General features: G+C 35.7%; 1 protein-coding gene across 4 annotated transcripts in view; it reads right to left on the bottom strand.

Annotated features, from left to right (window-relative positions):
• The window catches only part of LOC145252720 (uncharacterized), a 141,473-nt gene extending 133,498 nt beyond the window's left edge, over window positions 1-7,975 (bottom strand). The window contains exon 1 of one of the 4 annotated variants that reach the window (XM_080112560.1): window positions 7,795-7,975. The gene's annotated coding sequence lies outside the window, so the exon portion shown is untranslated. The remainder of the gene's footprint in view (window positions 1-7,794) is intronic. The other 3 variants (XM_080112562.1, XM_080112559.1, XM_080112558.1) reach the window with 3 other exon arrangements.
• Between the last annotated feature and the right edge of the window lie 4,612 nt (window positions 7,976-12,587).

The following is a 12,587-nucleotide window of genomic DNA, read 5'->3' as shown; positions in this document are numbered from 1 at the left end:
AAGATTTACACAGTTTAACGATTAATAATATGTAGAGTTGAATGTAATAATCAAAGAGGAAAGCGCCTCCGTGTGTGTGTGTCGTGTGGTCATACAACTTATCTTCGGATGGGATCTGAGAGAAAGAGAAATTAAAGATGGCAGCCATAGATTTATAAGGTGTAATCTCGTGAAATCTCACAAGATCTCATCTTCCACTGCACACGTATGCAAATGGAATGGGGTCAGTTTTCTGACAAAATGTCTGTTGGCAGAGGCAGTGGGGAGAGACGTGCTGGAAGTTGAGAGAGAAAGTTGTCAGTGACAAATTCTAGCTGGACTTTTGCGTATTGTATTTGGTTTATTTTGTTTTGCTGTTTACCAGCCCATTTAACGTCAAGCTATTTCGGCATAATCGGGGACAAATTTGACCTTAAATTAATACCAGAATTTGACGGCTTGACCCCGCTACTTGACTGAGAAGGTGGAACTACATTACCTGTTGTCTAGTGTGAAGAACATTGAACATGTAGTTCCTCTACGTCTGTTCGGTGGGGCTTTCGCAGTATATCAACAGCTTAGTCCTGAGGAAAAACAGGATTATGAAAGGATCAAGGTGGCATTATACAAGGCATTCGCTATCGACCCCGCCACTGCTTGGGAGCAATCTGAGGCAAGAACCTTGCATTCCAGTGAAATTGTCGACGTTTATTTGGTTGAGCTGACGAAATTGACGGTGTTGTTTGGTGGGCTGCCTGAGCGGGCCTTGGCATGCAAATTTTTAGCAGGGCTCCCAACCAGAGCAAAGCAACTCCTGTGGACTAGCTCAAGCATAGCTTCATTGTCTCTTAACGACCTGATAGACCGGGCCAGGACTGTGATGAAGAATACTTATGAGACGGGAGAACTGGTAGTCGCTGCTGCACAGCGCGTATTAAATGAGCATAGACCAGGGGCCTGTCCTGCGTGGTGAAGTCATGTGTTATAGGTGCAATGACCACATTGTGAAGAACTGCCGTCGGTGATTGACAGCTATTCACTGCTACCAATGTAATAAGATTGGTCATATGGCCTGGGATTGTTCGGGAAACGGGGTCGGAGCCAAGGTGCCAGCATCAACGTCTTCCCCAAACAGAAATTAGACAAGGCGCTTCCGACCATTCAGGTCTATGTCAATGAGACATTGTGCTCAGCACTCTTCGATTCTGGGTGCTCTCGAACCGTAGTGAGTATGGGCCTCTGCCACACTTGGAAGAAGAAGACTACTAGATTAACCACCCTCAGTGGAGCAATGCGGACATGTTGCAGGGTGGGCACTGTGAACATTCGCACTAAAACTGGAAATTCAGCTAACATCGAAGCGCTGGTAGTACTCAAGAAACCGCTGAGCTTTGACCTGTTTCTAGGCTATGATGCCATCAGAGCCCTAGGTGGTGCTCACATAATGCAGACGGGGGCAATACAGTTTCAGGAGAAGGTTCCAGTGTGTGCTGCTTTGAAGATTAATCAGCAAGACTTTATTGTCGAGTTTGACCAGCAGCAGAAGGCTTGGACAGCCGCGTGGAAGTGGTCGGAAAACCAGGAACCAGCCAAACTGCGAAATGAGGTAAGAGTACCATGTGCCCGACCAAATGAGGCCTGCATATAAAGAGGAACTTCGTAATTGGATCAAGGATAGCTGGTTGATTCCCTACCCCTATGAGAAACTTGGACCTCCCAAAGGCCGGATTCCACTGATGGCGGTCGCTTAGCACAACAAAGCAAAGGTGAAACCAGTGATGGACAATCGCGAACTGAATGCGCATGTTGATGCGTTCACGGCAGATGCTGACGTTTGTGCCAGCAAGTTACGAGAGTGGCACCAGCAGGGTTCCAATGTGTCTCTGCTGGATCTAAGAAAAGCATACCTGCAGGTCCGAATCAGTGAAACAACATGGCCATTTCAGATGGTAGTGTTTGCTGGCAGGAGGTACTGCCTTACCAGACTAGGCTTTGGGCTGAATGTGCCACCCCAGATAATGAAGACCATTATTAACACTGTGTTGTCACAGGAAGAGACAATAAAAGATGAGACATTGGCGTACTTTGATGACATATGTGAACGAAGACATTGTGTCATCATCACGTGTGGGGGCCAAACTGGCTGAGTTTGATTTGACGTGCAACGATCCAAAACGTTTGGTGAATGGCATTCGTGTCTTGGGCCTGAACGTTCGACAGGAGCGAGGGACTTTGAAATGGAGGCACGGAACTGCAGTTCCTGAAGTGCCAGATATCTTCACGAGGTGAGCAGTATTCTCTCTGTGTGGAAAACTTGTGGGGCATCTACCAGTGTGTGGATGGACTCGTGTGGCAACAGGCATCATAAAAAGGAGGGCAAGTGCAGTCACCAAAGGCTGGGATGATGAAACAGCCAATAATCTGTTGGTTTACATGGTGAAGGAGACCATCACAAGGGTAAAGCAGGATTACCCTGCCAAAGGAGACTGGTGCGTGCAGGGAGACAAATTGAATGTGTGGGTGGATGCGAGCTCTCTGGCAATTGGTGTGCTGTTGGAGAAGAATGGTGCTGCGATTGAGGACGCTTGCTAGTTGCGACCGGCGAATGACGCTGCTCATATTAACCTGGCAGAGCTCGAAGTAGTGATAAAAGGTATCAACCTGGCACTCCAGTGGAAAGTCAGGAAATTACGCCATACACACAGATTCACTATGCATGTACCACTGGATATCAGACACACTGACAGGCAAGACTAGGGTGCGCACTAAGACAGCCAGCGAGATGCTGATCAGACGGAGGTTGGAGACCGTAAAAAAGTTGGTAACAGAGTACAACCTGTATGTGGATGCGGTACTGATCACTTCAAATTGCCGACTGGGTACTACATCAGCCAGCACTTCCTCACCCTGATCGATTGTGGATCGACAAGGTGGTCTGGAGACCAGGGAGGGGAGGGAGTGTAGAGTTGAATGTAATAATCAAAGAGGAAAGCGCCTCCGTGTGTGTGTGTGTGTGTGTGTGTGTTGTGCAGTCATACAACTTACTTTCGGATGGGATTTGAGAAAAAGAGAAATTAAAGATGGCAGCCATAGATTTATAAGGTGTAGTCTCGTGGAATCTCACGAGATCTCATCTTCCACTGCACACGTATGCAAATGGAATGGGGTCAGTTTTCTAATAAAATGTCTGTTGGCAGAGGCAAGGGGCAGAGACGTGCTGGAAGTTGAGAAAGAAAGCTGTCAGTGACGAATTCTAGCTGGACTTTTGCGTATTGTATTTGGTTTATTTTGTTTTGCTGTTTACCAGCCCATTTAACGTCAAACATTTGTATATTAAATATGAAACACAGTTTTACTAAATGTTCATTTGGTTACCTACGGGGGTTCCATATTTTGTTCGGTAAAGGAGACAAACAAAATATTGGGGGGGAGGCTACAAAATGCTTAATATTTGTGCAATAATATTTTCAAATTGGTTTTAATCTGGCGATAAAATAGCTTACAAGAGTCATGTTTATATTAAAACTTATTAAAAAAAAATTTAAACATAATTAATTAAAAATCCATGTTGTAATGGAACATTTTGAAATAATGGAATTTTAATCGTTTTAATCTTTTAAAAATTAATTAATGTTTACGAAGTTTCTTTTTCTTGGCAATTCAACTGATTATAGTATATATTAATTCGAAAAAAAACGCTATTAAAAAAAAACAAAAAAAACAACATAATATTAAGTTTATTAGGCACCGCCAAAAATGGCCGAAAAATCAAGTTGTTGTTGTTTAAAAAACAACAACAACTAGATTTTTCGTCCAACGAAATTACATTTATTAAAATCCATTATTTCTGAGTAACTTTTTTTTCCAGAAAGATAAAACCCTGAATTTTATCATATAGAAAACAGAATAATGTAAAACTTTTTCTACTATTTTTTATTAAATTTTAAATGTTAAACTTTCCCAAAAAGTTAACAATTAGCGTTTTTTGTTTTGCACAAAAAACGTATATAAATAGTTTAAAAAAAAGGTTTTTGAAAGAATAATTAATTTTTTATTTCTTGTCTAACTAAGATTTAGGGTGATTTTCTATGAGAATATGCAAAAATATTATAATATAAGTACCTGGATTTCAAATAATTCCACTTATTCATATAGACAACCAGTTACTTCGAGTCGATTTGATTACTCTGTTTACATTTGTACTTGATAAAAAGCAAACTACGGAAGACCAAAAAGACAAAAAAAACCCTTATTTTTCAGTAACTAAAATTTCAATGCATTATTAACGCTGAGGCTGGCCAGTATCAGATGGGTGACCATTTGTATGAGTTTGGTTTTTAATGTGTATGTGTGTGGGGGCCAGGCTCTCCAAAATGGGGAGGGGGGCAATTTAAAGCAGAATAAAAAAAATTATTTCAGCGCATTTGGTCCACCGTAGTCGAAAGGTGGCAAACGTTTCCAAACTTGATCGAAAAAATGATATTTTTAACACAAAGGGCACAATATTTATCGAATTTCTTTTTTTTTTGTATCGAGTCTTCAAAGCATGCCCTGTTTAATAATGGTCAAACATTATTCGGCTCACTAAAAAGAAATTGTTAATTTATTTATCAAAGATTTTAAAATGGCTTTTTTCGTATAAATATTAAAAAAATTTTTTTTTTGTTTTGCTTAACTTAAATTAATTATTTTACTTAACATATTCACCGAATTTCACACTTCAAAACTCAAAAGCGGGATAATTAAACACAATCAAAGTTCTGATATTCAGACATCAAAATAAGGTATGCAAACAAGTTGTTTTTTTTGTTTTTTAAATCTATAATCCCGTCCCTTACAACAACATAATGTTTTGTTCAGTTTCAGATGATTATTTTAAGTATATTTGGAACCCCCTCAAAACAAGGGGGGGGGGGTGTAAGAAAAAAAAAATATATATATATAAATATTGTTTATGAAAAATAAATACACTGTTATAAAGTTCATTCTTCTTTTAATAATCGCTGAAAATTTCGTATTGATTGGATAATTACCTGATTTTTGGTAGATTTTTAAAAAGACGGTCCGTCAAAAAGTATTTACCTGCCCCCCGCCCCCCAATTTTGGCGGTGCCTAGTTTATATCAATTTTTTAATTGCAACTTCAAGATAAATTTTTGTTAAATATGTGCATTTAAATTTTAAAAAAAAAAAAATTGTTTTTTACTTATTTGAACTCTTAGAAATTTCAATAGATTTAAATATATTTTGTTCGAATTTCGAAAAAAATATGGGGAGGGGGAACACGCAATGAAAAACATTTCCCCTCATATTTTACGAAAACTGAATTTTATATGTAATTTCATTCTAAAATGGATAAGTATCGAAAATTTCACGAAAATCTGACCATTAGTTGATTTTTGCTAGATTTATTAAATACGGGTATGTTTCCACGAATGTCTACTACATGGGAACGTTATTTTAAAGCGCCAATTATGTAAACACGATTTTCGTCTAGCAATTTCATTATTTTCGTTCAATGAAAAAATTTTTTTTAAATTATGACTAGTTTATTTTGCCCTTCTTTTAAATGGTACAAAAGTTATACTGATAATATTAATTTATAATAAAGTTACATCGTGTTGGTGGGGTAATTTTGTGGTGAATTTTGGCAGTCCCTACTTTACATATTCACACTTTTTAATATATACATATGCACATAAAGTTATGAACAGTACATAGGGTCCGAGCAAAGCCGGGCGGAAATGCTAGTATGTCTATAAAAGTGAACATGTCTGTATCTGTGTGTCTGTGTCCATTTCCCTACGCAATAACTCTGTCAATTTTAAGTCTACAGACTCGAAATTTGATATACAGGGTACTGAGATTTGGGATAATCTTTGCGATCGGTTTTCGGCCAGAAATTTGGCTGTTAAGGGGTCAAAGTTCAACGATTTGACCTTTGAGAACTCTACCAAACTCCTCTGACAATTTTGGGTCTAAACACTTGAAATTTTACATATAGGTTCCTTGGACATGGATCTAACTTGATTTGAGCCCGAAACAGTAAATGTTAAGGGGTCATAATAGGGGTCAAAGTTGTGGGGGTCGTCAGGCCTTTTTAGGAACTCACTTCCTCCACAAATAAATAAAAATAAAAAGAAGACTTACATGCAAAACAAACGGAGGTTTATTCACAGAAACCAACCATTAACAAATAAAATATAATTCTCTTTATAATGAGTTCAGAAGTACTTTTTAAGTGTTTGTATAAAAAAAGGAGAATGTCTTTTTTTGTTGAACTGTTCATATGTTAAAACATGTTAAGAGAGGCAATAGGTAATGTTCGCCTGTGAAATTGTATGAAGCGCGCGGAGCGGTGAAAATGGAAGAGTGATAGTAACACGCGTGGAACGTCCGAATGAGAATGCAGTTGAGAGAGAGATTTGATGTTTGTGTGTGCTTAAATACTATTTGGACCGGCTCCCAGCGAGCTTAAAAAGAAAAGTTTAGAAAAATTTCCTTGGAGAAATCCCATTGGACGGAAACATCACGTGGGGTGCTCTGTACTACGTTCGCTCGTTTTGAGTCGATTTAATATATAAGGCTACGCCGGAATTTGCGTGGGAGTTATTTTTTTATTTTTCACGCGCCAACATAATCATAATCATACTGCGCGCCTAAATTGTATTTATTTTTATAACAATTTTTAATCCGAATCTTAACCGTGTCAACTGGCACAAAGTTAAAATAAATTGACCGTTTCTTTTTTTTTTTTTTTTTTGCTCAACATACACCTCCAAAGACCCGGGCAACGCCGGACTGAAATGCTAGTATATATAATAGATAAATAGATTAACGCACACACTTTGTTATTTCTTTTAACAAATTTAAATGTCCATTGTTCAATTTGGCTTTTTTTGTTGCCTACAATTATCAATTTGGCCCTTTTTTTTCCTGAAAGATTTAGATCCAAATTTGTTTTATGGTCTGCTAAGGCTGGGGACGACACGCTATTATAAAGAAGCACAAAATATATTCACGAATACATATATTGGATAGGTTTCTAACAGTATTTATTTTTTTCTGCTTTAACTAATTTTTCCAAATTTCACTTATTTAACAGTCAGCTTGCCACCATTTGTCTTTTTCACATATATCGATAAACACTATGGTTTTCGAACCGATTAAACGCTTTAAAGTGAGCAAAATCACTAAAACCTTTTCCAGATAGGTAGAAGAGTAACTTATCTTGCCTTTAATAACATTTGTTATATATATTTTTTAATTTTTGAAAACTTTTTCGTGCGTTTGTGGAATATAAAACTAACACCGAATGCCTTATTTTTCTCATATAACTTGCAAACTCTATTTAGTGACATTACCTAATTTGCTTAGGAATGTTAAACTGCACTAATGTCCAAACTTTTAAGTGAGAAGTTTAATTAAAACATATTTTGTCAGATCGAAGAGTTGCTGACTTTGGGGAAATAATTTTTTTTTTACAAGAGTAAAAAAAACCCCAAAAAACTTAAGAATGATGCAATGAATCTTTTTCTTTAAGGAAATATTAAGAAAACAAGGCGAAGACTTTGTATATTTTCATATTTGGATTTTTAGTGGGAGTGGCAGATATATGACACGGACAAATAAACTAATGTACATGACAAAACAATAAGGTAAATAAAAATGAAACGAAAAAAATAAATACTGACTGTTAAAAACAACACAATCGTGTCGGGAAATCAATTAAGTACGTGCTCTAAGAATTAGACGTTAACTTGTTTAACTAAGACGAAACAATTGCATAGAATATAAATTGATCATAATAGATTACCTGAATTATGTATCCATTGTAAATTCAAACGAGACCGAACTGAAAGACACAACTGTCTGAACAAATGTTACTTTTTGGGGGGCTTTATTTACAAAACGTCAGTCAGCAAGCTTCTTCCAATTGGCCATCAAACAAAAACAAATCGCTTACGACTATGACAAATTAAAAAAAAAAAAAAAAATCATACTTCAAAAAGAAAAACATTGTCCCGCTTTGTTTTCTTTGAACGCCAAATGCAACATTTTTATCTAAATAATATTATAATTTATTTATTTTATTTTCTGTTTTTGTAAAAAGAAAAAGAAAAAAAAAGGGAATCATTTTAAAAGTTTACCTATTTTAGAAGCTCTTAAGCAGCAAACATTTCTACGCGTCCGCGCGAATTGAACTTGTTTTGTTATTGCAAAATCTTTTTTTTTTTTTGTTTCCAAATTCAATATCATGTGTATAAATTATTACATTTAATATACCGCTTTGTTGGGAATTCACACAATAAATTAAGAAAAAAAAAATGATATTTAAAAAATAGATTCTTAGAAAGTAGGAAGTAGATATTTTTTAAAAGCCGGCAACGTGGCATTATTGAGATTAGATTACTTTTATGACAATTTATGCCGAGTCAGTCTTTTTCAAGTCCTTAAACTTTGTGTGTGTTATTTTTATATATTTTATTTTATAATTCATCGTTTCGTCATTGTTATTTATTATTATCAATTAAATGTGCTCTTTCATAATGTAAAAATATTTTAAAATATGTTCGTGCAGTATAATAGGATTTAAAAAAATCATTTTAAGTAAAATCACAATTGCGTGTCATGCCAAAATTAGTAAAACAAACAAAACAACAAAAAAAAAAAGATTGCGTACAACTATGTTTGCGAATTAGCGGTCTGTCAATTTTCTATTTTGAAATGACGCATTTGACAAAATCATAGATTTTAGTTAATTCCCCTGACTTTTTTTTTTTTTAAACTCTTCCACATTAATACGATAAAACTCTAATTCAATAAATTTTATTTTACTTGTAATTATTTTTCTTCTCGACCATTTTTCGTAACTTTTTGGAATTTTTACTAATTTTGACATAGCACGTAAAGTATGTAATCGTGTTTTTACCTAAAATGCATTATACCGTACAAGCACCCTTTAAAACATTAAAATCTCGGGTTTGTATTACTGTACACAGATTCGAAAAAGTTGTCAAAAAATAAATATATAACAAATAAATGTTATCAAAGGCAAGATAAGTTACTTTTCTACCAAACTGGATATTTTTTGTGTTTTTATTCAATGTAACATGTTTATTCAGCTCGAAAAAACATGCAGTGTTTACCAATGTACTGGAAAATTCAAAATGGCGCCCGACTCTCTCTTTAACACGGTAAGTTCGGGAAAAGGTGTTATAAATAATAAACTAGACAAAATACTATTAAAAACCCCACTGAATATATGTCAACTTATGTCACGGTAACATACATTGAGCAAATTTCTAACAGTATTTTGTCTAGTTTATTATTTATAACACTTTTTCCCCAACTTACCGTGTTAAAGAGAGAGTCGGCGCCATTTTGAATTTTCCAATACATCGGTTAAACACTGTATGCTTTTCGAGCTGAATAAACATGTTACATTGAATAAAAACACGACAATTATATCCAGTTTGGTAGAAAAGTGACTTTTCTTGCCTTTGATCACATTTATTTGTTATATATTTGTTTTCTGACAACTTTTTCGAATCTATGTGTACAGTAATACAAACCCAAAATCTCTGCCTAAAACGATAATTTTGACAACGTATGACAATTGGCCAACTCTAACATAACGGCCCTTGTTTACTTGCTTTCTCATGAGGGCTTCAGACACAAAGTCGATTTTTATTCTTTGATGTAGGAAAAATTCAGCTTAACGGAATTTTGGGGTTGTCACCAAAATCCGCTTTTTTAAGGTACCAAATCAAAGGAAAAAAGGGAAAAAGGGAAAAATTAAACAAGCAAAGTAAAGAAAAATGAGCAAAAGAAATACAGACCTGAAATGAATTTAAAATGATCCGAATTTATTTTAAGAAAATAGTTACGGTTGCTTTTATTTTCCCAAGCTCAGGTTTTTAAAACCTATAAGTAACATGAAATAAAAAATAACAATACAGATACAAAAAACAAATCTTACTTGACAGAAAGGCTGAAATAAAAGCACATAAAAAATGGAAAATATTCTTTTTTTCAAGTCTCCAAATTCAGTCCTTCAACAAAGAGTTCTTTCTTTTCTCTCTTTTTTTTTCTGAAAAGAAAAACATGCAGGTTGCAATGTTCTTTCTTCTCTCTCTCTCTCTCTCCACCTCTTTTTTCCTTTTTTTTTTGTGACGAAATCTCTCTTGGGTCTTGTGCAAGAGTTTTCCTTTTCACTTCCTTCTTTGACAGTTTTCTCCTCACGACTTCTCTTCCTCAAAATGGTTTCTCGGAATCTTCTGGAATTTTCCTTTTCAAAGGGTGTTTAAACAAATGACTTCACCTTCTGTATAGCCTTCTTACTATTTAATTGAAGGTCCCCTTTCAAAGGATAGTTTTCAGACACTTTTAATTCCACCCTTGGGTAAGGCCTTTAGCCTTTTAATTAAAGAGGGATGATACGTTGAAATTTCAACGGAGCACCTAACACCACGTCAGGTCAACGAGGTAGTCATTCTAGGTACTGACGAAATTGTAGTAACTGGAATTGGAGGAAGGGGAGCGTGCAAAGAAATAAATCACTGTTTACGAGTCTCCTGTCCACAACTTGTAATAATTATAGTGACAGGCTGTCAGTCTTACATCGGTCTTCTTTCTCTGAAAGGGGTTAACTTCTTCAAGAAATGGTGTTTTTGAAACACGAATTTCAACCTCTCAATAAAGGCCTTTACCCTTAAGGACGGTTGATAATTTTACGTTGCTCGCTGGGTCCGACGGAATTCCAAAAAACAGGACTTCACTGTCCGAAGTCTTCTTTGGAATTGATTTGAAAATGGTGCAATCAGCATTAAGCAATGCTGATGGCTACCAAAAAAAAAAAAAAGGAAAGGCATTAACAGAGAGAGAGAGTGGCGAGAGAAAAATGTCTGTGAGGACTTAAATGAAAATGACAAAAAGAGAGACTGTGAGTGAGAGAGAGAGTGAGTGAGTGTTCAGGCTCCAACGATTGCTAGTAGAGGTCAAGATGAGGAGGGGGTAGGGTTAAGTGAATTTTACAAGTTGGCGAAAATGCTGACACCCCACCACATCTATTTGCACTGTGATTGGCGACGTTGATAAAAAAAAAAATTTCGACAAGCTCCTTCAAAAAGAAGCACTCTGGATTAGGTCAAAAATTAAAATTGCCTTAGTCTAGAGGACAGAACTGATAAAGTGTAGTATAAGAACATTACTATTGTAATGTTGTAAGGGAGCCAACACGTTGTAGCTTCAGTCGTAAAACAAACAAAGAATAGTTGGTTGGTTGTTTTTGTTTTACGGCATATCAACCCTTTTCAGGTTATTTAATGCAAAATCCACAGATTTTGAAGAAAATTTTTTTAATAGAATATATTTGTTGTTTTCAAGTCGGTTTCTATTTAACCCATAGTTGGAACCCTAACAGGTACTACCACTCCGGGTCAGAGTGGACCTGGGAGCAATGGCAATTAAAGGGTGGCTCCACACTCCCCAAATCCCGCAAGCTGGGGCCTCACCACTGGATATATAGTTTAAAGTCATATCCAGGACCAAACGAAGAATAGAAAAGAACTTCAACTCGCTTGTTTGTTGTACGGTATTTATTTTCTCATTCTCTTGTTACCGCTGTGATAGCCCTCACGTGATCGTCTCCTCAAACGTCATTCACGTCTCTCACATGCTCTTGAATGTGCTCCCAATCTCTAACGGGATCTCCTTTTTAAAGTCTTTTTTCCTACCAGTGACGTCATTTTGCATGCATTTGCATACGCGCATCTGCACTATGTTACACTACACTATACTTTGAATGATTTAAATTATTAAAGAATTACATTTAGAACATTAAAGTAGGCATAAGGCCATCAAAAGTGCAGGGAAGAGAGAGTAGTTGATCATAAGTGATAAAAATGACTATCCTACTCTTCACTTGAATCATCTTAATCATCAGAAGACCACATTAACTCTATGGACCAATCTACTTAAAATACCCTCAAATTAATTTGAAATTTTATTTTTCACTAGCAAGTGGGGGGGGGGGGGTCACCCGGTCTTGCTGAGCGTAAAATAAGCTTAAATATATTTTAACTTGTGCGGATTTTGTATTTATTATTATAGAGCCAATTCTCTATTGGATATTATATATATATAGTACTGATTTCAAAAGTTGTTTTTTTTAATGACTTGGGTACCATCAGCTAGAATTGAAACCAAAGAATTTAATGCTGCAGCTGCGTTCCATACTGTTGGAGCTATCAACAAATTAGAAAGATTTAAAACTAAACAACTTCAAGCTCTGAATGAATTTGCACATGCACAAAAGTAATAGAAATTAACATTTTGCATTTCAACTTGCTGGCATATTTCTGTACGCATTATTCATCCATCAAAACAAAAATTTTACTTATTATAAATCATCCTAGTATGTATTACTATTTCCTGTTAATTTCAATATTATGTGACCAGTAGTTTAAGAGTTTAGTAATTAAATATTTTCACACAGACACACACATATACATACATCTACTGTTTTATTTATATAGATAAATATATTGTATGCATTCATTGTAAGTGTGGAGTGGAAATAGAGAGTGTAAGCCACCTGATATCCAG

The sequence above is a fragment of the Euprymna scolopes genome, chromosome 29 (assembly GCF_053919585.1).
Source record: "Euprymna scolopes isolate OS-2025 chromosome 29, ASM5391958v1, whole genome shotgun sequence".
NCBI lineage: Eukaryota > Metazoa > Mollusca > Cephalopoda > Sepiida > Sepiolidae > Euprymna > Euprymna scolopes.
Note: the sequence above shows the minus strand (reverse complement) of the source record. Positions and strands in the feature narration are given on the sequence as shown.